The sequence below is a fragment of the Panulirus ornatus genome, chromosome 29, assembly GCF_036320965.1.
Source record: "Panulirus ornatus isolate Po-2019 chromosome 29, ASM3632096v1, whole genome shotgun sequence".
Lineage (NCBI taxonomy): Eukaryota > Metazoa > Arthropoda > Malacostraca > Decapoda > Palinuridae > Panulirus > Panulirus ornatus.
This window is the reverse complement of record NC_092252.1, coordinates 870,922-898,485: the sequence shown is the minus strand read 5'-3', so window position 1 is coordinate 898,485 and position 27,564 is coordinate 870,922. Positions and strand designations below refer to the sequence as shown.

General features: G+C 42.3%; 1 protein-coding gene across 3 annotated transcripts in view; it reads left to right on the top strand.

Moving 5' to 3' along the window:
• Positions 1-1,288: 1,288 nt before the first annotated feature.
• LOC139757994 (uncharacterized) overlaps positions 1,289-27,564 on the top strand; it is a 69,082-nt gene continuing 42,806 nt past the window's right edge. For 2 of the 3 annotated variants that reach the window (XM_071678946.1, XM_071678945.1), the window contains exon 1: positions 1,289-1,637. The gene's annotated coding sequence lies outside the window, so the exon portion shown is untranslated. The remainder of the gene's footprint in view (positions 1,638-27,564) is intronic. The other variant, XM_071678944.1, reaches the window with a different exon arrangement.

Genomic DNA, 27,564 nt, shown 5'->3' with positions numbered 1-27,564 from the left:
ATTTTTTAACTGAATACCTCACCCTCATGTCATCACTGAGAAAATAACCATACACCATTTTACTTCCAATAGATCCATGGTGTAACTGATTACATGACACTGCCCTCTTAAAACCCAAGTGGTAGTACCCATAGACCTAGCACCTACCTGGTTGGTGGCTGTCTATCATGCACTACAGGAGCAGTAGGTGTGCTGACTTCTGCTTATATCTTTACAAACCCAAATTTTTTCCAACTAATGTAATTCAATCTCTCTTCCTCTCTTTCCATTTGAACAAACTATCATAAACCCTTTTCCACTTGATGAGTCTATTGCAAACCCTCCAACTGATAAAGCCGCTCTTTTTTATACCCTATTTTCCTCTAACCTTGCTACTAATCAACGGCTCATCTCCACCCACTGAACTTGTGCTTTGTCCATTCTCCCACGCGGTCTTAGTAATTTCTAATTCCAGTTTTAAGGTGGACAACGACAATGATTCAGATGACACCTCCTTGAGTCCTAAAGGAGTGAGCGTGTGAGCCAGCTCCGATCCTTCCTCGCTTTTCTCTAAAACCCAGAGTTTAGACATGCCTCGGTATACCCAAGGCAGGAGACCGCTCTAATTCATTCAATTATCGCCCTATTGTTTTCTGCTACCGCCTAAGTTTTTGACTCGCTTATGCAGATACTTTAGAATCTCAAAACATTCTTTCTGATCACCAGTACTGATTACGTATGGCTCGGTCTACTGGAGATCTATACCATTTGACACCTCTGGTCCTCTTCTCAGGTAAATAGGTGAAACTTCAGTTGCATCCCTCCAATGTCCAAAGCATTTGGCAGGATGTAGTACAAATCGGAATTTTCTACATTTCCCTCCTTTGCTTTCTCTGTTATCTAATGCATAGTTCCCCTGTGGCCATTACCTTACAGTAGTTGTCGAGGGAACTATTTAGACAACATTGATTATCAGGTTGTTGCTGTCTGAGTGCCGGAATCTCGCTATCCTAACCAGAATGTCGCCAAACATTAAGATGTCTTTATTGTCAAATTGCATGCATGATACAAAATGAAATTATGGCCAGAAGCTTAATTCAAGGTTAAAAAGGATAAGAATTATAAAATGAAAATGATAAAATTGCCACAAAAAAGTACCACAAAATATCAAAAAGTGAAAATTAGGATTATTTTTTAGATAAAAGCAATATTATTTGCCAAATCATTGCATTTCCATGCAGAAAATGCATGTTGTTACATGAAAAATTCCAAATAGATTTATTATTGTTAGATTTGAATGCTACGGAATTGGATTTGTTTACATTTTGTTGGCTCGAGGCTTACAGTGGTGCTTCGTCAACACCTTTACAGACTAATTTATATTGTGCATTTGACGTAACCTCAGGAACTGTACAGATATGTTTGTAGTATAAAGTGAAACGAAGTAGTTATATTAACAGCGGACCACTTTTCGGGATTTTTATTATTTGACTTTTGGTACAGAGTGGAGGGTAAGTTCTTTGTAGCCAGCAAGTTTAATAACATTCAGACGTACCGCCTACCACCAAAGACCGCTACAAGTGTTAGTATTGTCCACTGGTCATCATAACATACCACTACGAGAGAAATGATGTCCTCTACATAGTCTAAAAAGTAAGGTGAGTGTTAGAAGTTCTATGGATCCTTTTCAGAAGCACGCTAATATATATATATATATATATATATATATATATATATATATATATATATATATATATATATATATATATATCCCTGGGGGTAGGGGAGAAAGAATACTTCCCACGTATTCCTTGCGTGTCGTAGAAGGCGACTTAAAGGGGAGGGAGCGGGAGGCTGGAAATCCTCCCCTCTCGTTTTTTTTTTAATTTTCCAAAAGAAGGAACGGAGAAGGGGGCCAGGTGAGGATATTCCCTCTAAGGTCCAGTCCTCTGTTCTTAACGCTACCTTGCTAACGCGGGAAATGGCGAATAGTTTGAAAGAAAAGAAAGAAATATATATATTATCCCTTGGGATAGGGGAGAATGAATACTTCCCACGTATTCCCTGCGTGTCGTACAAGGCGACAATATATCCTTTTTATGCTGGAGGCTCCAGTCACAGACAAAAGTCAATATCATGACTGGGCCTTAATTGAAATATAGGAGGTTAAAGAAAGGGATATAGAAGAGACTAGTGAAATACCACAAATTTTGGAAGTGGAAAACCTATCATTTAAAATGTGCCAGATCATAGTTGTTGGGAAAGATGTGAAGGGGTAGAGAGTTCCAAAGCTACAGGGTAAGAAATAATTATCAATATGGCCCATCCATGAATTGCTGATGGCCACACAGTAATCACGTGATGCAGCAGCTTGCTGAGCATTGCATTGTCTACTTAGTGGTTGGGCCACAGAAGCAGCCACCTCTTGGGAGCAATAATCAAAGTCATACCTATAGAAGAGAGAAAGTGAACCATCATTGTGGCATAGGGCAAGTGGGACAAGTTTAGAAGTTAGCCATGGAGAGTTTAAAAGTCAAACTGCTTTCGACTCAACTCTGTCAAGTAAGGATGCAAAGCCAGAACCATACCAGATGTGAGAGCAGTGCTTTATACAAGGACAGATCAGTCCTTTGAAGAAATAGAGTCACTGTTTGCAAGAAAAGAAATTTTGACTTCTGTACAGGACTTCTTGCACCTTATAGGCATACTTAGGTATTTCTGTAATGGATGGTTTCCAAGGTAGAGTGGACATTGCAGTTATTCCAAATATGTTAATTAAATCAAGAGGTTGAATTATAGAGCCATCAAAGCAGAGAGGAAAGGTTTGAGGAATATTTCATTCTTATATGTACTTTATTGCTTTTTCCCCCGTAAGATAGCTAGCACCAGGAACAGACGAAGAAAAGGCCACATCCACTCTCTGGTTGTCATGAGTAATGCACTGAAATAACAGTTCCCTATCCAGAACCAGGACCCACAGACCTTTCCATGCTTTACCCAAGATGCTTCACTTGCCCTAGAGCAGTCCATTGACAGCACATTGACCCTTGTATACCACATCGTCCAGTGACATACATCCATGTATTTGGATGAAGACAAGTGGGCATTACTTGACTATGTCCCAGATGATAGGGGTGCTAAAGGAAGGCTACAGAGGAAACTGGAATCAAGTATAATCAAGTATAATAACAAATATGATAATGATATATACATGTATATACATGTATATACACATGTATATACATACACGTCCACACACGCAAATATACATACCTATACATCTCAGCGTATACATATATATACACACACAGACATAAACATATATACTTTTTTCTTTTTTTTTTCATACTATTCGCCATTTCCCGCGATAGCGAGGTAGCGTTAAGAAGAGAGGACTGGGCCTTTGAGGGAATACCCTCACCTGGCCCCCTTCTCTGTTCCTTCTTTTGGAAAATTAAAATAAAAAAATGAGAGGGGAGGATTTCCAGCCCCCCGCTCCCTTCCCTTTTAGTCGCCTTCTACGACACGCAGGGAATACGTGGGAAGTATTCTTTCTCCCCTATCCCCAGGGATAAAACATATATACACATATATACATATATACATATATACACATGTGCATAATTCATGCAGTCTGCCTTTATTCATTCCCATTGCCACCCCGCCACACATGAAATAACAATCCCTCCCCCCCTCATGTGTGCGATGTAGTGCTAGGAAAAGACAACAAAGGCCACAGTCATTCACACTCAGTCTCTAGCTGTCATGTAATAATGTACCGAAACCACAGCTCCCTTTCCACATCCAGGCCCCACAGAACTTTCCATGGTTTACCTCAGACGCTTCACATGCCCTGGTTCAATCCAGTGACAGCACGTCGACCCCGGTATACCACATCGTTCCAATTCACTCTATTCCTTGCACACCTTTCCACCTCCAATATGGTCTCCTCCTTCTCCTCGTTCCCTCCACCTCTGACACATATATCCTCTTGGTCAATCTTTCCTTACTCATTCTTTCCATGTGACCAAACCATGTCAAAACACTCTCTTCTACTCTCTTAACCACACTCTTTTTATTACCACACATCTCTCTTACCCTATTATTACTTACTCGATCAAACCACCTCACACCACATATTGTCCTCAAACATCTCATTTCCAGCACATATATATATCTTTTTTCTTTCATACTATTCGCCATTTCCCACGTAAGCGAGGTAGCGTTAAGAACAGAGGACTGGGCCTTAGAGGGAATATCCTCACTTGGCCCCCTTCTCTGTTCCTTCTTTTGGAAAATTAAAAAAAAACGAGAGGGGAGGATTTCCAGCCCCCCGCTCTCTCCCCTATCCCCAGGTATAACATATATATATATTTTATATTTTATTATTTATTTTGCTTTGTCACTGTCTCCCACGTTTGCGAGGTAGCGCAAGGAAACAGACGAAAGAAATGGCCCAACCCACCCCCATACACAATGTATATACATACACGTCCACACACGCAAATATATGTACCTATACATCTCAATGTACACATATATATACACACACAGACACATACATATATACCCATGCACACAATTCACACTGTCTGCCTTTATTCATTCCCATCGCCATCTAGCCACACATGGAATACCATCCCCCTCCCCCCTCATGTGTGCGAGGTAGCACTAGGAAAAGACAACAAAGGCCCCATTCGTTCACACTCAGTCTCTAGCTGTCATGCAATAATGCCCAAAACCACAGCTCCCTTTCCACATCCACGCCCCACACAACTTTCCATGGTTTATCCCAGACGCTTCACATGCCCCGATTCAATCCACTGACAGTACGTCAACCCCGGTATACCACATCGATCCAATTCACTCTATTCCTTGCCCTCCTTTCACCCTTCTGCATGTTCAGGCCCTGATCACACAAAATCTTTTTCACTCCATCTTTCCACCTCCAATTTGGTCTCCCACTTCTCCTCGTTCCCTCCACCTCTGACACATATATCCTCTTGGTCAATCTTTCCTCACTCATTCTCTCCATGTGCCCAAACCATTTCAAAACACCCTCTTCTGCCCTCTCAACCACGCTCTTTTTATTTCCACACATCTCTCTTAACCCTTACATTACTTACTCGATCAAACCACCTCACACCACACATTGTCCTTAAACATCTCATTTCCAGCACATCCACCCTCCTGCGCACAACTCTATCCATAGCCCACGCCTCGCAACCATACAACATTGTTGGAACCACTATTCCTTCAAACATACCCATTTTTGCTTTCCGAGATAATGTTCTCGACTTCCACACATTCTTCAAGGCTCCCAGGATTTTCGCCCCCTCCCCCACCCTATAATTCACTTCCGCTTCCATGGTTCCATCCGCTGCCACATCCACTCCCAGATATCTAAAACACTTTACTTCCTCCAGTTATATATATATATATATATATATATATATATATATATAACCTTGCTCTTATTCACATTTACTCTTAACTTTCTTCTTTCACACACTTTACCAAACTCAGTCACCAGCTTCTGCAGTTTCTCACATGAATCAGCCACCAGCGCTGTATCATCAGCGAACAACAACTGACTCACTTCCCAAGCTCTCTCATCCCCAACAGACTTCATCCTTGCCCCTCTTTCCAAAACTCTTGCATTCACCTCCCTAACAACCCCATCCATAAACAAATTAAACAACCATGGAGACATCACACACCCCTGCCGCAAACCTACATTCACTGAGAACCAATCACTTTCCTCTCTTCCTACACGTACACATGCCTTACATCCTCGATAAAAACTTTTCACTGCTTCTAACAACTTGCCTCCCACACCATATATTCTTAATACCTTCCACAGAGCATCTCTATCAACTCTATCATATGCCTTCTCCAGATCCATAAATGCTACATACAAATCCATTTGCTTTTCTAAGTATTTCTCACATACATTCTTAAAAGCAAACACCTGATCCACACATCCTCTACCACTTCTGACACCACACTGCTCTTCCCCAATCTGATGCTCTGTACATGCCTTCACCCTCTCAATCAATACCCTCCCATACAATTTGCCAGGAATACTCAACAAACTTATACCTCTGTGATTTGAGCACTCACTCTTATCCCCTTTGCCTTTGTACAGTGGAACTATCCACGCATTCCGCCAATCCTCATGCACCTCACCATGAGTCATACATACATTAAATAACCTTACCAACCAGTCAACAATACAGTCACCCCCTTTGTCGCTGTCTCCCGCTCCTGCAAGGTAGCGCAAGGAAACAGACGAAAGAAATGGCCCAACCCACCCCCACACACATGCACACACACACACACACGTCCACACACGCAAACATACACACCCACACATCCCAAGGTACACACATATATACACACACAGACACACACATATACACACATGCACACAATTCACACTTTCTGCCCCTACTCACCCCCATCGCCACCCCGCCACACACGGAATAACATCCCCCTCCCCCTTCATGTGCGCGAGGCAGCGCCAGGAAAAGACAACAAAGGCCCCATTCGCTCACACTCAGTCTCCAGCTGTCATGCAATAATGCCTGAAACCACAGCTCCCTTTCCACTTCCAGGCCCAACAGAACTTTCCATGGTTTACCCCAGACACTTCACATGCCCTGATCCCATCCATTGACAGCATGTCGACCCTGGTATACCACATCGATCCAATTCGCTCTATTCCTTGCCCACCTTTCACCCTCCTGCATGTTCGGGCCCCAATCACTCAAAATCTTTTTCACTCCATCTATCCACCTCCAATTTGGTCTTCCACTTCTCCTTGTTCCCTCCACCTCCGACACATATATCCTCTTGGTCAATCTTTCTTCACTCATTCTCTCCATGTGCCCAAACCATTTCAAAACACCCTCTTCTGCTCTCTCAACCATGCTCTTTTTATTTCCACACATCTCTCTTACCCTTACATTACTTACTCAATCAAACCACCTCACACCACATATTGTCCTCAAACATCTCATTTCCAGCACATCCACCCTGCTGCACACAACTCTATCCATAGCCCATGCCTCGCAACCATACAACATTGTTAGAACCACTATTCCTTCAAACATACCCATTTTTGCTTTCCGAGATAATCTTCTCGACTTCCACACATTATTCAAGGCTCCCAGGATTTTCGTCCCCTCCCCCACCCTATGATCCACTTCCTCTTCCATGGTTCCATCCGCTGCCAGATCCACTCCCAGATATCTAAAACACTTTACTTCCTCCAGTTTTTCTCCATTTAAACTTACCTCCCCAGTTGACTTGACCCTCAACCCTACTGTACCTAATAACCTTGTTCTTATTCACATTTACTCTTAACTTTCTTCTTTCACACACTTTACCAAACTCAGTCACCAGCTTCTGCAGTTTCTCACATGAATCAGCCACCAGCGCTGCATCATCAGCAAACAACACCTGACTCACTTCCCAAGCTTTCTCATCCCCAACAGACTGCATACTTGCCCCTCTTTCCAAAACTCTTGCATTCACCTCCCTAACAACCCCATCCATAAACAAATTAAACAACCATGGAGACATCACACACCCCTGCCGCAAACCTACATTCACTGAGAACCAATCACTTTCCTCTCTTCCTACACGTACACATGCCTTACATCCTCGATAAAAACTTTTCACTGCTTCTAACAACTTGCCACCCATACCATATATTCTTAGTACCTTCCACAGAGCATCTCTATCAACTCTGTTATATGCCTTCTCCAGATCTATAAATGCTACATACAAATCCATTAGCTTTTCTAAGTATTTCTCACATACATTCTTGAATGGAGAAAAACTGGAGGAAGTGAAGTGTTTTAGATATCTGGGAGTGGATCTGTCAGCGGATGGAACCATGGAAGCAGAAGTGGATCATAGGGTGGGGGAGGGGGCGAAAATTTTGGGAGCCTTGAAAAATGTGTGGAAGTCGAGAACATTATCCCGGAAAGCAAAAATGGGTATGTTTGAAGGAATAGTAGTTCCAACAATGTTGTATGGTTGCGAGGCGTGGGCTATGGATAGAGTTGTGCGCAGGAGGATGGATGTGCTGGAAATGAGATGTTTGAGGACAATGTGTGGTGTGAGGTGGTTTGATCGAGTAAGTAACGTAAGGGTAAGAGAGATGTGTGGAAATAAAAAGAGCGTGGTTGAGAGAGCAGAAGAGGGTGTTTTGAAATGGTTTGGGCACATGGAGAGAATGAGTGAGGAAAGATTGACCAAGAGGATATATGTGTCGGAGGTGGAGGGAACGAGGAGAAGAGGGAGACCAAATTGGAGGTGGAAAGATGGAGTGAAAAGGATTTTGTGTGATCGGGGCCTGAACATGCAGGAGGGTGAAAGGAGGGCAAGGAATAGAGTGAATTGGAGCGATGTGGTATACAGGGGTTGACGTGCTGTCAGTGGATTGAATCAAGGCATGTGAAGCGTCCGGGGTAAACCATGGAAAGCTGTGTAGGTATGTATATTTGCGTGTGTGGACGTGTGTATGTACATGTGTATGGGGGGGGTTGGGCCATTTCTTTCGTCTGTTTCCTTGCGCTACCTCGCAAACGCGGGAGACAGCGACAAAGTATAAAAAAAAAAAAAAAAAAAAAAAAAAAAATTTATTTTATTTTGCTTTGTTGCTGTCTCCTGTGTTTGCGAGGTAGCGCAAGGAAACAGACGAAAGAAATGGCCCAACCCACCCCTATACACAAGTATATACATACACGTCCACACACGCAAATATACATACCTATACATCTCAATGTACACATATATATACACACACAGACATATACATATATACACATGTACACAATTCATACTGTCTGCCTTTATTTATTCCCATCGCCACCTCGCCACACATGGAATAACCTCCCCCTCCCCCCTCATGTGTGCGAGGTAGCGCTAGGAAAAGACAACAAAGGCCCCATTCATTCACACTCAGTCTCTAGCTGTCATTTAATAATGCCCGAAACCACAGCTCCCTTTCCACATCCAGGCCCCACAGAACTTTCCATGGTTTACCCCAGACGCTTCACATGCCCTGGTTCAATCCATTGACAGCACGTCGACCCCGGTATACCACATCGATCCAATTCACTCTATTCCTTGCCCGCCTTTCACCCTCCTGCATGTTCAGGCCCCGATCACTCAAAATCTTTTACACTCCATCTGTCCACCTCCAATTTGGTCTCCCACTTCTCCTCGTTCCCTCCACCTCCGACACATATATCCTCTTGGTCAATCTTTCCTCACTCATTCTCTCCATGTGACCAAACCATTTCAAAACACCCTCTTCTGCTCTCTCAACCACGCTCTTTTTATTTCCACACATCTCTCTTACCCTTACATTACTTACTCGATCAAACCACCTCACACCACATATTGTCCTCAAACATCTCATTTCCAGCACATCCGCCCTCCTGCGCACAACTCTATCCATAGCCCACGCTATATATATAACCACAGCTTTGAGCTGTGGTTTCAGTGCATTATACATGACAGCTAGAGACTTGAGTGTGAACGAATGGAGTCTTTGTTGTCTTTTCCTAGCGCTATCTCGCGCACATGCGGGGGGAGGGGGTTGTTATTTCATGTGTGGCAGGTTGGCGATGGGAATGAATAAAGGCAGACAGTATGAATTATGTACATGTGTATATATGTATATGTGCATGTGTAGATGTGTATGTATATACATGTGTATATATGTATATGTGCATGTGTAGATGTGTATGTATATACATGTGTATGTGGGTGAGTTGGGCCATTCTTTCGTCTGTTTCCTTGCGCTTCCTCGCCAACGCGGGAGACAGCGACAGAGTGTAATAAATAAGTACATATATATACTTATGGAGTGAAAAAGATTTTGAGGGATCGGGGCCCGGACATGCAGGAGGGTGAAAGGCATGCAAGGAATAGATTGAATTGGAACGATGTGGTATACTGGGGTCGATGTGCTGTCAATGGATTGAACCAGGGCATGTGAAGCATCTGGGGTAAACCATGGAAAGTTCTGTGGGGCCTGGATGTGGAAAGGGAGCTGTGGTTTCGGTGCATTATTACATGACAGCTAGAGACTGGGTGTGAATGAATGTGGCCTTCGTTGTCTTTTCCTAGCGCTACCTCATGCACATGTGGGGGGAGAGGGTTGTTATTTCATGTGTGGAGGGATGGCAATGGGAATGAATAAAGGCAGACAGTATGAATTATGTACATGTGTATATATGTATATGTCTGTGTTTGTATATATATCTATACATTGAGATATATAGGTATGTATATGTGCATGTGTGGACGTGTATGTATATACATGTGTATGTGGGTGGGTTGGGCCATTCTTTCGTCTGTTTCTTTGCGCTACCTTGCAAATGTGGGAGACAGCGACAAAGCAAAATAAAAAAATATATATATATTTGACCAAGAGGATATATGTGTCGGAGGTGGAGGGAACGAGGAGAAGTGGGAGACCAAATGGGAGGTAGAAAGATGGAGTGAAAAAGATTTTGTGTGATCGGGGCCTGAACATGCAGGAGGGTGAAAGGAGGGCAAGGAATAGAGTGAATTGGATCGATGTGGTATAAAGGGGGTTGACGTGCTGTCAGTGGATTGAATCAGGGCATGTGAAGCGTCTGGGGTAAACCATGGAAAGCTGTGTAGGTATGTATATTTGCGTGTGTGGACGTGTATGTATATACATGTGTATGGGGGTGGGTTGGGCCATTTCTTTCGTCTGTTTCCTTGCGCTACCTCGCAAACGCGGGAGAGAGCGACAAAGCAAAAATATATATATATATATATATATATATATATATATATATATATATATATATATGAAGGAGTAGCAATACTCCTGAAACAGGAGTTGTGGGAGTATGTGATAGAATGTAAGAAAGTAAATTCTCGATTAATATGGGTAAAACTGAAAGTTGATGGAGAGATGTGGGTGATTATTGGTGCATATGCACCTTGGCATGAGAAGAAAGATCATGAGAGGCAAATGTTTTGGGAGCTGCTGAATGAGTGTGTTAGTGGTTTTGATGCACGAGACCGAGTTATAGTGATGGGTGATTTGAATGCAAAGGTGAGTAATGTGGCAGTTGAGGGAATAATTGGTATACATGGGGTGTTCAGTGTTGTAAATGGAAATGGTGAAGAGCTTGTAGATTTATGTGCTGAAAAAGGACTGATGATTGGGAATACCTGGTTTAAAAAGCGAGATATACATAAATATACTTATGTAAGTAGGAGAGATGGCCAGAGAGCGTTATTGGATGACGTGTTAATTGACAGGCGTGCGAAAGAGAGACTTTTGGATGTTAATGTGCTGAGAGGTGCAACTGGAGGGATGTCTGATCATTATCTTGTGGAGGCTAAGGTGAAGATTTGTATGGGTTTTCAGAAAAGAAGAGTGAATGTTGGGGTGAAGAGGGTGGTGAAAGTAAGTGAGCTTGAGAAGGAGACCTGTGTGAGGAAGTACCAGGAGAGACTGAGTACAGAATGGAAAAAGGTGAGAACAATGGAAGTAAGGGGAGTGGGGGAGGAATGGGATGTATTTAGGGAATCAGTGATGGATTGCGCAAAAGATGCTTGTGGCATGAGAAGAGTGGGAGGTGGGTTGATTAGAAAGGGTAGTGAGTGGTGGGATGAAGAAGTAAGAGTATTAGTGAAAGAGAAGAGGTGAAAAAAAGGGCAAATGAGAGTTGGGGTGAGAGAGTATCATTAAATTTTAGGGAGAATAAAAAGATGTTCTGGAAGGAGGTAAATAAAGTGCGTAAGACAAGGGAGCAAATGGGAACTTCAGTGAAGGGCGCAAATGGGGAGGTGATAACAAGTAGTGGTGATGTGAGAAGGAGATGGAGTGAGTATTTTGAAGGTTTGTTGAATGTGTTTGATGATAGAGTGGCAGATATAGGGTGTTTTGGTCGAGGTGGTGTGCAAAGTGAGAGGGATAGGGAAAATGATTTGGTAAACAGAGAAGAAGTAGTGAAAGCTTTGTGGAAGATGAAAGCCGGCAAGGCAGCAGGTTTGGATGGTATTGCAGTGGAATTTATTAAAAAAGGGGGTGACTGTATTGTTGACTGGTTGGTAAGGTTATTTAATGTATGTATGACTCATGGTGAGGTGCCTGAGGATTGGCGGAATGCGTGCATAGTGCCATTGTACAAAGGCAAAGGGGATAAGAGTGAGTGCTCAAATTACAGAGGTATAAGTTTGTTGAGTATTCCTGGTAGATTATATGGGAGGGTATGGATTGAGAGGGTGAAGGCATGTACAGAGCATCAGATTGGGGAAGAGCAGTGTGGTTTCAGAAGTGGTAGAGGATGTGTGGATCAGGTGTTTGCTTTGAAGAATGTATGTGAGAAATACTTAGAAAAGCAAATGGATTTGTATGTAGCATTTATGGATCTGGAGAAGGCATATGATAGAGTTGATAGAGATGCTCTGTGGAAGGTATTAAGAATATATGGTGTGGGAGGAAAGTTGTTAGAAGCAGTGAAAAGTTTTTATCGAGGATGTAAGGCATGTGTACGTGTAGGAAGAGAGGAAAGTGATTGGTTCTCAGTGAATGTAGGTTTGCGGCAGGGGTGTGTGATGTCTCCATGGTTGTTTAATTTGTTTATGGATGGGGTTGTTAGGGAGGTAAATGCAAGAGTTTTGGAAAGAGGGGCAAGTATGAAGTCTGTTGGGGATGAGAGAGCTTGGGAAGTGAGTCAGTTGTTGTTCGCTGATGATACAGCGCTGGTGGCTGATTCATGTGAGAAACTGCAGAAGCTGGTGACTGAGTTTGGTAAAGTGTGTGGAAGAAGAAAGTTAAGAGTAAATGTGAATAAGAGCAAGGTTATTAGGTACAGTAGGGTTGAGGGTCAAGTCAATTGGGAGGTGAGTTTGAATGGAGAAAAACTGGAGGAAGTGAAGTGTTTTAGATATCTGGGAGTGGATCTGGCAGCGGACGGAACCATGGAAGCGGAAGTGGATCATAGGGTGGGGGAGGGGGCGAAAATTCTGGGGGCCTTGAAGAATGTGTGGAAGTCGAGAACATTATCTCGGAAAGCAAAAATGGGTATGTTTGAAGAAATAGTGGTTCCAACAATGTTGTATGGTTGCGAGGCGTGGGCTATGGATAGAGTTGTGCGCAGGAGGATGGATGTGCTGGAAATGAGATGTTTGAGGACAACGTGTGGTGTGAGGTGGTTTGATCGAGTGAGTAACGTAAGGGTAAGAGAGATGTGTGGAAATAAAAAGAGCGTGGTTGAGAGAGCAGAAGAGAGTGTTTTGAAGTGGTTTGGGCACATGGAGAGGATGAGTGAGGAAAGATTGACCAAGAGGATATATGTGTCGGAGGTGGAGGGAACAAGGAGAAGAGGGAGACCAAATTGGAGGTGGAAAGATGGAGTGAAAAAGATTTTGTGTGATCGGGGCCTGAACATGCAGGAGGGTGAAAGGAGGGCAAGGAATAGAGTGAATTGGATCGATGTGGTATACCGGGGTTGACGTGCTGTCAGTGGATTGAATCAGGGCATGTGAAGCGTCTGGGGTAAACCATGGAAAGCTGTGTAGGTATGTATATCAGCGAACAACAACTGACTCACTTCCCAAGCTCTCTCATCCCCAACAGACTTCATACTTGCCCCTCTTTCCAAAACTCTTACATTTACCTCCCTAACAACCCCACCCATAAACAAATTAAACAACCATGGAGACATCACACACCCCTGCCGCAAACCTACATTCACTGAGAACCAATCACTTTCCTCTCTTCCTACACGTACACATGCCTTACATCCTTGATAAAAACTTTTCACTGCTTCTAACAACTTGCCACCCACACCATATATTCTTAATACCTTCCACATAGCATCTCTATCAGCTCTATCATATGCCTTCTCCAGATCCATAAATGCTACATACAGATCCATTTGCTTTTCTAAGTATTTCTCACATACATTCTTCAAAGCAAACACCTGATCCACACATCCTCTACCACTTCTGAAACCACACTGCTCTTCCCCAATCTGATGCTCAGTACATGCCTTCACCCTTTCAATCAATACCCTCCCATATAATTTACCAGGAATACTCAACAAACTTATACCTCTGTAATTTGAGCACTCACTCTTATCCCCTTTGCCTTTGTACAATGGCACTATGCACGCATTCCGCCAATCCTCAGGCACCTCACCATGAGTCATACATACATTAAATAACCTTACCAACCAGTCAATAATACAGTCACCCCCTTTTTTAATAAATTCCACTGCAATACCATCCAAACCTGCTGCCTTGCCGGCTTTCATCTTCCGCAAAGCTTTTACTACCTCTTCTCTGTTTACCAAATCATTTTCCCTAACCCTCTCACTTTGCACACCACGTCGACCAAGACACCCTATATCTGCCACTCTATCATCAAACACATTCAACAAACCTTCAAAATACTCACTCCATCTCCTTCTCACATCCCCACTACTTGTTATCACCTCCCCATTTGCACCCTTCACTGAAGTTCCCATTTGCTCCCTTGTCTTATATATATAACATGTGGGTGCTACAAACTCTAGAAGCTATAGTGAAACGTCACCTTCCCCGAACTAAAGTTCGTATCATGAAGTTGGACACAACAGCAGCAACTCGTTTGGCAATGTCTACTTTATAACTTCCCACTGTCTTTTTAGCCTACCTGTGTGCAGAATTTGCACTTCTTTCTTCTGTGGACCAACATATATATGTTTCACAAGTCTTTGAACATACAATTGTGTGCATATGTTAATGGATAGTATCTGAAATTGGCATAGATGTGGATATTTACAGCAAGTATAATCACTGATTTTTTTTTTTTGAAAAAATGCTGTGAAAAATGAAGAAGTTAAAGTTTATACACAGAAATGTCACAAAAGTACCTGTCACATGGCATTATCGTCCAGGAATCCTGATGTAGTTTTTTAATCTTGTAATCAGATCTCATTTAAATGTGTTGCTCAGTGACATCCATTGTTCAATAAGCTCAGTTTCAAATGCCTGCTTAGGGGTTAACCTGAATTAAATGTACCATCACCACACACTTGTGCATGGAAAATATCTTTATGTAGACCATATTTTCTTTATTATTTTGAGATACCACATACTGTGGGTAGTGTATTTATTTGATAAGTGACTAATATTTATAATTGTGAAAACATTTGTCAACTCAATAGACATCAGTCCCAGCAACTAAGAGTGAAAGAAATCATTTATTGTTGAGATGGATTTTGTGCTGTATGAGGCTAAATACTATTCACTTTTATGATTATCACTTATGATCTGAAGAATAACATGAAGGCTGGAGAGAGTTTGACTGATTCATGTACATATTAGAGATAAAGAAACAGGACAAGCAGGGTGCCACCCATCATATGTCACCTATGCACCATGTTGTGTTGCCGCTAACAGTGTCAGTCAGTATTTGATGATTTATGGTGAATGATATTTTAAAAAAATTTTCATTAATGAATGTTAATTTATTGTAACAAAATGTTACAAAAACCATATTATATATATATATATATATATATATATATATATATATATATATATATATATATATATATATATATATATTATCCCTGGGGATAGGGGAGAAAGAATACTTCCCACGTATTCCCTGCGTGTCGTAGAAGGCGACTAAAAGGTGAGGGAGCGGGGGGCTGGAAATCCTCCCTTCTCATTATTTTTTTTCAATTTCCCAAAAGGAACAGAGAAGGGGGCCAGGTGAGGATATTCCCTCAAAGGCCCATTCCTCTGTTCTTAACGCTACCTCGCTAACGCGGGAAATGGCGAATAGTTTAAAAAAAAAAAATATATATATATATATATATATATATATATTTTTTTTTTTTTTTTCTTTTTATACTTTGTCGCTGTCTCCCGCGTTTGTGAGGTAGCGCAAGGAAACAGACGAAAGAAATGGCCCAACCCCCCCCCATACACATGTATATACATACGTCCACACACGCAAATATACATACCTACACAGCTTTCCATGGTTTACCCCAGACGCTTCACATGCCTTGATTCAATCCACTAACAGCACGTCAACCCCGGTATACCACATCGCTCCAATTCACTCTATTCCTTGCCCTCCTTTCACCCTCCTGCATGTTCAGGCCCCGATCACACAAAATCTTTTTCACTCCATCTTTCCACCTCCAATTTGGTCTCCCTCTTCTCCTTGCTCCCTCCACCTCCGACACATATATCCTCTTGGTCAATCTTTCCTCACTCATCCTCTCCATGTGCCCAAACCACTTCAAAACACCCTCTTCTGCTCTCTCAACCACGCTCTTTTTATTTCCACACATCTCTCTTACCCTTACGTTACTCACTCGATCAAACCACCTCACACCACACATTGTCCTCAAACATCTCATTTCCAGCACATCCATCCTCCTGCGCACAACTCTATCCATAGCCCACGCCTCGCAACCATACAACATTGTTGGAACCACTATTCCTTCAAACATACCCATTTTTGCTTTCCGAGATAATGTTCTCGACTTCCACACATTCTTCAAGGCCCCCAGAATTTTCGCCCCCTCCCCCACCCTATGATCCACTTCCGCTTCCATGGTTCCATCCGCTGCCAGATCCACTCCCAGATATCTAAAACACTTCACTTCCTCCGGTTTTTCTCCATTCAAACTCACCTCCCAATTGAATTGACCCTCAACCCTACTGTACCTAATAACCTTGCTCTTATTCACATTTACTCTTAACTTTCTTCTTCCACACACTTTACCAAACTCAGTCACCAGCTTCTGCAGTTTCTCACATGAATCAGCCACCAGCGCTGTATCATCAGCGAACAACAACTGACTCACTTCCCAAGCTCTCTCATCCCCAACAGACTTCATACTTGCCCCTCTTTCCAAAACTCTTGCATTTACCTCCCTAACAACCCCATCCATAAACAAATTAAACAACCATGGAGACATCACACACCCCTGCCGCAAACCTACATTCACTGAGAACCAATCACTTTCCTCTCTTCCTACACGTACACATGCCTTACATCCTCGATAAAAACTTTTCACTGCTTCTAACAACTTTCCTCCCACACCATATATTCTTAATACCTTCCACAGAGCATCTCTATCAACTTTATCATATGCCTTCTCCAGATCCATAAATGCTACATACAAATCCATTTGCTTTTCTAAGTATTTCTCACATACATGCCTTGAAAAATGTGTGGAAGTCGAAACATTATCCCGGAAAGCAAAAATGGTAATGTTTTGAAGGAATATAATGTTCCAACATGGTTGTATGGTTGCGAGGCGTGGGCTATGGATAGAGATGTGCGCATGGAGAGGATGTGCTGGATAATGAGATGATTTGAGGACAATGTGTGGTGGTGAGGTGGTTTAGATGAGTAACGTAACGTAAGTAAGAGAGATGTGTGGGTAATAACAGAGCGTGGTTGAGGAGAGCAGAATAGGTTGGTTTTTGAAATGGTGTGGGCAACATGGAGAGGAATGAGTGAGGAAAGATTGACCAAGAGGATATATGTGTCGGAGGTGGAGGGAACGAGGAGAAGAGGGAGACCAAATTGGAGGTGGAAAGAAGGAGTGAAAAGGATTTTGTGTGATCGGGGCCTGAACATGCAGAGGGTGCAAAGGAGGGCAAGAATAGAGTGAATTGGAGCGATGGTGGTATAAGGGGTTGAACGTGCTTTCAGTGGATTGAATCAAGGCATGTGAAGCGTCTGGGGTTAATCCATGGAAAGCTGTGTAGGTATGTTTATTTGGTGGGTGGAACGTGAGTAATTGTAATGTGTTTGGGGGGGGAGGTTTGGGCCATTTCTTTAGTCTGTTTTCATTGCGCTACCTGCAACGCGGGAGACAGAGACAAAGATATAAAAAAAAAAAAAAAAAAAAATAAAATATATATTATATAAGAAGGAGTAGCAATACTCCTGACAGGAGTGGGGGAGTATTGATAGAATGTTAGAAAGTAAATACTCGATTATATGGGTTAAAACTGAAAGTTGTTGGAGAGATGTGGGTGATTATTGGTGGTTATGCTCTGGGATGAGAAGATAAGATCATGAGAGGCAAATGTTTTGGAGCTGCTGAATGAGTGTGTTAGTGGTTTTTGTTGCTTCTGGTGACGTGTTATTGTGATGGGGTGATTGGGAATGCAAAGGTGAGTAATGTGGCTGTTGGGGAATAATTGGTTATACATGGGTATGTTCAGTGTTGTAAATGGAAATGGTGATGAGCTTGTAGATATATGTGCTGAAAAAGGACTGATGATTGGGAATACTGGTTTTTTAAAAAGCGAGATATTAATAAACTATACTTGTAGTAAGTAAGGTGAGTGGCAGGTGAGCGTTATTGGATGTGACGTGTAATTGAACAGGCGTTTGCGAGAAGAGAGACTTTTGGATGTTAATGTGCTGAGAGGTGCAACTGGAGGGATGTCTGATATTATCTTGTGGAGAGCTAAGGTGAAGATTTGTTGGGTTTCAGTGAAAAGAAGAGTGATTGTTGGGGTGAATGAGGGTGGTGAAAGAAAGTGAGTTTGAGAAGGAGAACCTGTGTGAGGAGGAGTTCCAGGAGAGACTGAGTAAGAATGGGAAAGGTGAGAAACAATGGAAGTTAGGGGCGTGGGGGGTGGAATGGGATGGTATTTAGGGAATCATGATGGATTTGGCACAAATAGATGCTTGTGGCATGAGAAGAAGTGGGAGGTTGGGTTGATTAAAAGGTAGGAGTGTGGATGAAGAAGTAGAGTATTAAGTGAAAGAGAATGAGGTGAAACAAAGGGCAATTGAGAGTTGGGGTGAGAGGGTAATATTAAATTTTAGGGTAGAGAATTTAAAAAGATGTTCTGGAAGGAGGAAAATAAGTGAGTAAGACAGGGAGCAAATGGGTACTTCAAGTGTAAGGGCGCTAATTGGGGAGTGATAAAATAGTAGTGGTGATGTGAGAAGGAGATGGTTTTAGTGAGTGATTTTGAAGGTTTGTTGAATGTGTTTGATGATTGAGTGGTGATTTAGGGTGTTTTGGTCGAGTGTGGTGGTGTGAAAGTTGAGGGGGTTAGGGAAATGATTTGGGTTAATAACAGAGAAGAAGTAGTGGAAAGCTTTTGATGAAGATGAAAGCGGCAAGGCTGCAGGTTGGATGGTATTGCAGTGGAATTTATTAAAAGGGGGTGACTGTATTGTGATGGTTGGTAGGTTTTTTAATTGTATGTATGATCATGGTGTGAGGTGCCCTGTGGATTGGCGGGAAATGCGTGCATAGTGCCATTGTTCAATAGGCAAAGGGGATAAGAGTGAGTGCTCAAATTACAGAGGTATAAGTTTGTTGAGTATTCCTGGTAAATTATATGGGAGGGTATTGATTGAGAGGGTGAAGGCATGTACAGAGCATCAGATTGGGGAAGAGCAGTGTGGTTTCAGAAGTGGTAGAGGATGTGTGGATCAGGTGTTTGCTTTGAAGAATGTATGTGAGAAATACTTAGAAAAGCAAATGGATTTGTATGTAGCATTTATGGATCTGGAGAAGGCATATGATAGAGTTGATAGAGATGCTCTGTGGAAGGTATTAAGAATATATGGTGTGGGAGGCAAGTTGTTAGAAGCAGTGAAAAGTTTTTATCGAGGATGTAAGGCATGTGTACGTGTAGGAAGAGAGGAAAGTGATTGGTTCTCAGTGAATGTAGGTTTGCGGCAGGGGTGTGTGATGTCTCCATGGTTGTTTAATTTGTTTATGGATGGGGTTGTTAGGGAGGTAAATGCAAGAGTTTTGGAAAGAGGGCAAGTATGAAGTCTGTTGGGGATGAGAGAGCTTGGGAAGTGAGTCAGTTGTTGTTCGCTGATGATACAGCGCTGGTGGCTGATTCATGTGAGAAACTGCAGAAGCTGGTGACTGAGTTTGGTAAAGTGTGTGGAAGAAGAAAGTTAAGAGTAAATGTGAATAAGAGCAAGGTTATTAGGTACAGTAGGGTTGAGGGTCAAGTCAATTGGGAGGTGAGTTTGAATGGAGAAAAACTGGAGGAAGTGAAGTGTTTTAGATATCTGGGAGTGGATCTGGCAGCGGACTGAACCATGGAAGCGGAAGTGGATCATAGGGTGGGGGAGGGGGCGAAAATTCTGGGAGCCTTGAAGAATGTGTGGAAGTCGAGAAATTATCTCGGAAAGCAAAAATGGGTATGTTTGAAGGAATAGTGGTTCCAACAATGTTGTATGGTTGCGAGGCGTGGGCTATGGATAGAGTTGTGCGCAGGAGGATGGATGTGCTGGAAATGGTGATGTTTGAGGACAATGTGTGATGTTAGGTGGTTTGATTCGAGTAAGTAAAGTAAAGGGTAAGAGAGATGTGTGGAAATAAAGAGCGTGGTTGAGATAGAAGAAGAGGGTGTTTTGAAAAATGTTTGGGGCACATGGGAGAATGAGTGAGGAAAGATTGACCAGAGGAATTTATGTGTCGGATGGTGGAGGGAAAGAGGAGAAAGAGGGAGGACAAATTGGAAGGGGGAAGATGGAGTGAAAAAAGGATTTTGTGTGATCGGGGCACTTGATTCATGGCAGGAGGGGGAAGGTGGGCAAGGAATTGAGTGAATTGGGCGATGTGGTATAAGGGGTTGACGTTGCTGTAGTGGTTGATCAAGGCATGTGGAAGCGTCCGGGGTTAAACCATGGAAAGCTGTGTAGGTATGTATATTTGCGTGTGTGGACGTGTGTTGTACATGTGTATGGGGGGGGTTGGGCATTTCTTTGTCTGTTTCCTTGGGACTACTCGCATACGCGGGATACAGAACCAAATGTATAAAATAAAAAAAAAAAAAAAAAAAAATTGATTTTATTTTGCTTTAGTTGCTGTCTCTGTGTTTGCGAGGTAGCGCACAGGAAACAGACGAAAGAAATGGCCCACACCCCTCCCCTATAACAATATTACATAACGTCCACAACACGCAAATATACATACCTATACATTCAATGTACACATATATATACTCACACTAGTCATATACATATTTACATGTACAATTCTACTGTCTGCTTTATTTATTCCCATCGCAACTCGCCACAATGGAATACCTCCCCCCTACCCCTTCATGGGTGCGAGTTGGTTAGCGCTAGGAAAAGACAACAAGGCACCATTCATTCACAACTCTGTCTCTAAGCTGTTAGTTATTAATGCGAATCCACCGCTCCCTTTCCAATTCATGGCCCCAAAGAATTTCGTTGGGTACCCCGGACGCTTCAATGCCTGGTTCCAATCCATTGACAGCACGTCGACCCCGGTATACCAAATCGATCAATTACTCTATTCCTTGACCGCCTTACACCTCCTGCATGTCAGGCCCCGATCACTCAATATCTTTTACACTCCATCTGTCCACCATCCAATTTGGTCTCCATTCTCCTCGTTCCCTTCCACCTCCGACACATATATCTTTGGTCAATCTTTCCTCACACATTCTCTATTGTGTCCCAAAAACCTTTCAAAAACACCCTCTTTGCTCTTCAACCACGCTTTTTTATTTTCCAACATCTATCTTTTTTTCCCTTACATTACTTACTCGATCAAACCACCTCTACACCAACATATTCGTCCTCAAAAATCTCATTTCCAGCACATACGCATCATTGCGCCAACAACTATATTCATAGCCCGTATTATATATAAAACAAACAGCTTTGAGCTGTGGTTTCAGTGATTATACATGACTGCTAGAGACATGAGTGTGAACGAATGGTAGTCTTTGTTGTCTTTTCCTAGAGTATCTGCGCACATGCGGGGGGAGGGGGTTGTTATTTCATGTGTGGGATGGTTGGCGGATGGGAATGAATAAAGGCAGGACAAGTATGATTTTTCGTATTGGGTAATATGTATATGTGCATGTGTAGATGTGTATGTATATACATGTGTATATATGTATATGTGCATGTGTAGATGTGTATGTATATACATGTGTATGTGGGTGAGTTGGGGCCATTCTTTCTTGTCTGTTTCCTTGCGCTTCCTCGCCAACGCGGGAGACAGCGACAGAGTGTAATAAATAAGGTACATATATATACTTATGAGTGAAAAAGATTTTGAGGACGGGGCCCGGACATGCAGGAGGGTGAAAGGCATCAAGGAATAGATTGAATTGGAACGATGTGGTATACTGGGGTCGATGTGCTTCCATTGGATTGAACCAGGCATGTGAAGCATCTGGGTAAACCATGGAAAGTTCTGTGGGGCCTGGATGTGGAAAGGGAGCTGTGGTTTTTTCGTGCATTATACATGACAGCTAGAGACTGGGTGTGAATGAATGTGGCCTTCGTTGTCTTTTCTAGCGCTACCTCATGCACATGTGGGGGGAGAGGGTTGTATTTCATGTGTGGAGGGATGGCAATGGAATGAAATAAAGGCAGACAGTATGAATTATGTACATGTGTATATATGTATATTCTGTGTTTGTATATATATCTATACATTGAGATATATAGGTATGTATATGTGCATGTGTAGGACGTGTATGTATATACATGTGTAATGTGGGTGGGTTGGGCCATTCTTTCGTCTGTTTCTTTGCGCTACCCTTGCAAATTGTGGGAGACAGCGACAAAGCAAATAAAAAAATATATATATATTTGACCAAGAGGATATATGTGTCGGAGGTGGAGGGAACGAGGAGAAGTGGGAGACCAACATGGAGGTAGAAAGATGGAGTGAAAAAGATTTTGTGTGATCGGGGCCTGAACATGCAGGAGGGTGAAAGGAGGGCAAGGAATAGAGTGAATTGGATCGATGTGGTATACAGGGTTTGACGTGCTGTCAGTGGATTGAATCAAGGCATGTGAAGCGTCTGGGGTAAACCATGGAAAGCTGTGTAGTATGTATATTTGCGTGTGTGGACGTGTGTATGTACATGTGTATGGGGGGGGGGGTTGGGCCATTTCTTTCGTCTGTTTTCCTTGCGCTACCTCGCAAACGCGGGAGACAGCGACAAAGTATAAAAAAAAAAAAAAAAAAAAAAAAAATATAATATATATATGAAGGAGTAGCAATACTCCTGAAACAGGAGTTGTGGGAGTATGTGATAGAATGTAAGAAAGTAAATTCTCGATTAATATGGGTAAAACTGAAAGTTGATGAGAGATGTGGGTGATTTTGGTGCATATGCACCTGAGGCATGAGAAGAAAGATCATGAGAGGCACTGTTTTGGGAGCAGCTGAATGAGTGTGTTAGTGGTTTTGATGCACGAGACCGAGTTATAGTGATGGGTGATTTGAATGCAAAGGTGAGTAATGTGGCAGTTGAGGGAATAATTGGTATACATGGGGTGTTCAGTGTTGTAAATGGAAATGGTGAAGAGCTTGTAGATTTATGTGCTGAAAAAGGACTGATGATTGGGAATACCTGGTTTAAAAAGCGAGATATACATAAATATACTTATGTAAGTAGGAGAGATGGCCAGAGAGCGTTATTGGATGACGTGTTAATTGACAGGCGTGCGAAAGAGAGACTTTTGGATGTTAATGTGCTGAGAGGTGCAACTGGAGGGATGTCTGATCATTATCTTGTGGAGGCTAAGGTGAAGATTTGTATGGGTTTTCAGAAAAGAAGAGTGAATGTTGGGGTGAAGAGGGTGGTGAAAGTAAGTGAGCTTGAGAAGGAGACCTGTGTGAGGAAGTACCAGGAGAGACTGAGTACAGAATGGAAAAAGGTGAGAACAATGGAAGTAAGGGGAGTGGGGGAGGAATGGGATGTATTTAGGGAATCAGTGATGGATTGCGCAAAAGATGCTTGTGGCATGAGAAGAGTGGGAGGTGGGTTGATTAGAAAGGGTAGTGAGTGGTGGGATGAAGAAGTAAGAGTATTAGTGAAAGAGAAGAGGTGAAAAAAAGGGCAAATGAGAGTTGGGGTGAGAGAGTATCATTAAATTTTAGGGAGAATAAAAAGATGTTCTGGAAGGAGGTAAATAAAGTGCGTAAGACAAGGGAGCAAATGGGAACTTCAGTGAAGGGCGCAAATGGGGAGGTGATAACAAGTAGTGGTGATGTGAGAAGGAGATGGAGTGAGTATTTTGAAGGTTTGTTGAATGTGTTTGATGATAGAGTGGCAGATATAGGGTGTTTTGGTCGAGGTGGTGTGCAAAGTGAGAGGGATAGGGAAAATGATTTGGTAAACAGAGAAGAAGTAGTGAAAGCTTTGTGGAAGATGAAAGCCGGCAAGGCAGCAGGTTTGGATGGTATTGCAGTGGAATTTATTAAAAAAGGGGGTGACTGTATTGTTGACTGGTTGGTAAGGTTATTTAATGTATGTATGACTCATGGTGAGGTGCCTGAGGATTGGCGGAATGCGTGCATAGTGCCATTGTACAAAGGCAAAGGGGATAAGAGTGAGTGCTCAAATTACAGAGGTATAAGTTTGTTGAGTATTCCTGGTAGATTATATGGGAGGGTATTGATTGAGAGGGTGAAGGCATGTACAGAGCATCAGATTGGGGGAAGAGCAGTGTGGTTTCAGAGTGGTAGAGGATGTGTGGATCAGGTGTTTGCTTTGAAGAATGTATGTGAGAAATACTTAGAAAAGCAAATGGATTTGTATGTAGCATTTATGGATCTGGAGAAGGCATATGATAGAGTTGATAGAGATGCTCTGTGGAAGGTATTAAGAATATATGGTGTGGGAGGAAAGTTGTTAGAAGCAGTGAAAAGTTTTTATCGAGGATGTAAGGCATGTGTACGTGTAGGAAGAGAGGAAAGTGATTGGTTCTCAGTGAATGTAGGTTTGCGGCAGGGGTGTGTGATGTCTCCATGGTTGTTTAATTTGTTTATGGATGGGGTTGTTAGGGAGGTAAATGCAAGAGTTTTGGAAAGAGGAGCAAGTATGAAGTCTGTTGGGGATGAGAGAGCTTGGGAAGTGAGTCAGTTGTTGTTCGCTGATGATACAGCGCTGGTGGCTGATTCATGTGAGAAACTGCAGAAGCTGGTGACTGAGTTTGGTAAAGTGTGTGGAAGAAGAAAGTTAAGAGTAAATGTGAATAAGAGCAAGGTTATTAGGTACAGTAGGGTTGAGGGTCAAGTCAATTGGGAGGTGAGTTTGAATGGAGAAAAACTGGAGGAAGTGAAGTGTTTTAGATATCTGGGAGTGGATCTGGCAGCGGACGGAACCATGGAAGCGGAAGTGGATCATAGGGTGGGGGAGGGGGCGAAAATTCTGGGGGCCTTGAAGAATGTGTGGAAGTCGAGAACATTATCTCGGAAAGCAAAAATGGGTATGTTTGAAGAAATAGTGGTTCCAACAATGTTGTATGGTTGCGAGGCGTGGGCTATGGATAGAGTTGTGCGCAGGAGGATGGATGTGCTGGAAATGAGATGTTCGAGGACAACGTGTGGTGTGAGGTGGTTTGATCGAGTGAGTAACGTAAGGGTAAGAGAGATGTGTGGAAATAAAAAGAGCGTGGTTGAGAGAGCAGAAGAGGGTGTTTTGAAGTGGTTTGGGCACATGGAGAGGATGAGTGAGGAAAGATTGACCAAGAGGATATATGTGTCGGAGGTGGAGGGAACAAGGAGAAGAGGGAGACCAAATTGGAGGTGGAAAGATGGAGTGAAAAAGATTTTGTGTGATCGGGGCCTGAACATGCAGGAGGGTGAAAGGAGGGCAAGGAATAGAGTGAATTGGATCGATGTGGTATACCGGGGTTGACGTGCTGTCAGTGGATTGAATCAGGGCATGTGAAGCGTCTGGGGTAAACCATGGAAAGCTGTGTAGGTATGTATATCAGCGAACAACAACTGACTCACTTCCCAAGCTCTCTCATCCCCAACAGACTTCATACTTGCCCCTCTTTCCAAAACTCTTACATTTACCTCCCTAACAACCCCACCCATAAACAAATTAAACAACCATGGAGACATCACACACCCCTGCCGCAAACCTACATTCACTGAGAACCAATCACTTTCCTCTCTTCCTACACGTACACATGCCTTACATCCTTGATAAAAACTTTTCACTGCTTCTAACAACTTGCCACCCACACCATATATTCTTAATACCTTCCACATAGCATCTCTATCAGCTCTATCATATGCCTTCTCCAGATCCATAAATGCTACATACAGATCCATTTGCTTTTCTAAGTATTTCTCACATACATTCTTCAAAGCAAACACCTGATCCACACATCCTCTACCACTTCTGAAACCACACTGCTCTTCCCCAATCTGATGCTCAGTACATGCCTTCACCCTTTCAATCAATACCCTCCCATATAATTTACCAGGAATACTCAACAAACTTATACCTCTGTAATTTGAGCACTCACTCTTATCCCCTTTGCCTTTGTACAATGGCACTATGCACGCATTCCGCCAATCCTCAGGCACCTCACCATGAGTCATACATACATTAAATAACCTTACCAACCAGTCAATAATACAGTCACCCCCTTTTTTAATAAATTCCACTGCAATACCATCCAAACCTGCTGCCTTGCCGGCTTTCATCTTCCGCAAAGCTTTTACTACCTCTTCTCTGTTTACCAAATCATTTTCCCTAACCCTCTCACTTTGCACACCACGTCGACCAAGACACCCTATATCTGCCACTCTATCATCAAACACATTCAACAAACCTTCAAAATACTCACTCCATCTCCTTCTCACATCCCCACTACTTGTTATCACCTCCCCATTTGCACCCTTCACTGAAGTTCCCATTTGCTCCCTTGTCTTATATATATAACATGTGGGTGCTACAAACTCTAGAAGCTATAGTGAAACGTCACCTTCCCCGAACTAAAGTTCGTATCATGAAGTTGGACACAACAGCAGCAACTCGTTTGGCAATGTCTACTTTATAACTTCCCACTGTCTTTTTAGCCTACCTGTGTGCAGAATTTGCACTTCTTTCTTCTGTGGACCAACATATATATGTTTCACAAGTCTTTGAACATACAATTGTGTGCATATGTTAATGGATAGTATCTGAAATTGGCATAGATGTGGATATTTACAGCAAGTATAATCACTGATTTTTTTTTTTTGAAAAAATACTGTGAAAAATGAAGAAGTTAAAGTTTATACACAGAAATGTCACAAAAGTACCTGTCACATGGCATTATCGTCCAGGAATCCTGATGTAGTTTTTTAATCTTGTAATCAGATCTCATTTAAATGTGTTGCTCAGTGACATCCATTGTTCAATAAGCTCAGTTTCAAATGCCTGCTTAGGGGTTAACCTGAATTAAATGTACCATCACCACACACTTGTGCATGGAAAATATCTTTATGTAGACCATATTTTCTTTATTATTTTGAGATACCACATACTGTGGGTAGTGTATTTATTTGATAAGTGACTAATATTTATAATTGTGAAAACATTTGTCAACTCAATAGACATCAGTCCCAGCAACTAAGAGTGAAAGAAATCATTTATTGTTGAGATGGATTTTGTGCTGTATGAGGCTAAATACTATTCACTTTTATGATTATCACTTATGATCTGAAGAATAACATGAAGGCTGGAGAGAGTTTGACTGATTCATGTACATATTAGAGATAAAGAAAC